The sequence below is a fragment of the Sinocyclocheilus rhinocerous genome, unplaced genomic scaffold (assembly GCF_001515625.1).
Source record: "Sinocyclocheilus rhinocerous isolate Xijiao unplaced genomic scaffold, SAMN03320098_v1.1 scaffold1091, whole genome shotgun sequence".
NCBI lineage: Eukaryota > Metazoa > Chordata > Actinopteri > Cypriniformes > Cyprinidae > Sinocyclocheilus > Sinocyclocheilus rhinocerous.
Window position 1 is genome coordinate 323442 of NW_015667412.1, and position 2324 is coordinate 325765.

Sequence of the window (2324 nt, forward strand, 5' to 3'; positions counted from 1 at the left end):
GCAGCTGGATGCAATAATCGCATGCCAATGTGCATTGGCTCGTTTAGTTTACACTCGAAGTAGATTGGTCTCTCTAAGCGAGATCCCAATTCGTCGGTCATCCGACGTGACGTCGAGAGTGACAGACTGAAAGGGAACCATATTATAATTCATTATAATTAAAAAGATATCACATCAGTAAAAACTACAGAAAGATTGTTATTTTTCTTCTGGCAGTCTGAACCATTGTGGAATCACAGGTGAAGGTTGTGCTGCTCTGGCTTCAGCTCTGAGATCAAACCCTGAACACCTGAGAGATCTGAATTTCACTGAAAATAAGATAGGAGATTTGGGACTCAAGCACCTTTCTGATGTACTGAAAGAACCTCTCTGTAAACTGGAGAAACTGAGGTAAGATCATAATCAAGAACTTTAATCCATTTTATGTTCATGTCAATAAAAAAAATGTAAGACAAATCAGTACGGTTTTATTTCTTCTATTCAGGATCAAATTGATCAAAAGTGACAGTAAAGACATTTATAATTTTAAAAATTATTTCCATTTCAAATAAATGCTGTTCATTTGAACTATCTATTCATTAAAGAATCCTGAAAAAATGTTTCACTGTTTCCACAAAAATATGAAGCAGCACAACTGTTTTCAACATTGATAATAATCAGAAATGTTTCTTGAGCAGCAAATCAGTATATTAGAATGATTTCTGAAGATCATGTGACACTGAAGACTGGAGTAATGATGCTGAAAATTCAGCTGTGATCACAGGAATAAATTACATTTTAAAATATAGTCACATAAAAAACACTTCCTTTAAATTGTAATAATATTTCACAATATTACTGTTTTTACTGTATTTTTATAGTTTTGCATAAGGGACTCTTTCCAAATTTTTAAAACACAAAACATTTGAATGATAGTGTATGTGAAATATAGGTAAATAATTTTTACACAATACATTTTGAGATGCTTTGTCATAGTTTTGAAATGTTGTATTGTTTATGTAATACATCTATTTATGATGAATTTTCATAGTTTATTATTGATCTTCATAAGTATAACAAAAAGTAAACATTTCAAAATCTGATTTGTTTTCATAAAAATAAACTCCATAAAAGTGCCAAATAAACACACAATAATAGTGTTAGTAAATTTACTCGTAATCAACTATTGATTGAAAAAAAATTAGATTAACAAAGATTCTGTTATAGTATCTTTGTGACAATTATTTTTACAAAAAGTATGAGAGAGTGAAAATTGTCATTGTTCTCTGTAGGTTGTGTCAGTGTGGAATCACACCTGAAGGTTGTGCTGCTCTGGCTTCAGCTCTGAGATCAAACCCCTAGCACCTGAGAGAACTGGATCTGTCTCAGAATAAAATAGGAGACTCTGGAGCGACTGCTCTCTCTGCTGGACTGGAGAATCCTCACTGCAAATTAGAGAAACTGGGGTATAATGATTTGGATGACATGATACACCAATGTTTTTTCTGTAATGAAGATATTGCTAAACAGTGTGTTTGTTCGTTGCAGTTAAACAGTGTGTTTGTTCGTTGCAGTTAAACAGTGTGTTTGTTCGTTGCAGTTAAACAGTGTGTTTGTTTGTTGCAGGTTGAGGTTTTGTGGTTTCGTTGCAGTTAAACAGTGTGTTTGTTCGTTGCAGTTAAACAGTGTGTTTGTTTGTTGCAGGTTGAGGTTTTGTGGTGTCACAAATGAAGGTTGTGCTGTTCTGGCTTCAGCTCTGAGATCAAACCCCTCACACCTGAGACATCTAGATCTGACTCTTAATAAACTAGACCAAGGAGTCAGAGTCTCTACTCTACAGTGTATACTGGAAAAACTGAATAATCTGCTGTGAGTCATACATGTTAAATAAATGTTTACAAAGTATAAAACTGTACTTTCTAGAAGCACTGTAAATCAAACCTTTTTGAGCAAAACCAACCTTATAAACAGACTTCTTATATAAATAAAAGAAATTCATATGAATTTATTTGTGCTTATATTGATGAGACTGATCTGCGAGAATATCAGTAGGCTATTAGCAAAGATTTTACATGTTACTTTTTTTAATGGTGTTCGGCAGTGTGTAAATGAGTTAATGTTTCTGAAGTATATCTGCTGCTGCAATGTGACAGCAGTAATGTCTCATACTCATATGTGACTCTGTGTTTTATTTTAGGACTCTCAGTATTTAGACGTCAGTCCAGTTTCCTCAGGATCAGCTGATGGTGAATAAGGAGCTGCTAGAGAGATGCTACAGTCATATATATATATATATATATATATATATGTCTGTAGCCTCTCTCTCGCAGCTCCTTATTCACCAT

At 33.7% G+C, this 2324-nt stretch overlaps 1 pseudogene; it reads left to right on the plus strand.

Moving 5' to 3' along the window:
• Window positions 1–2253, plus strand: part of LOC107733922 (NACHT, LRR and PYD domains-containing protein 3-like) — a 6463-nt pseudogene extending 4210 nt beyond the window's left edge.
• The last annotated feature ends 71 nt before the right edge of the window (window positions 2254–2324 follow it).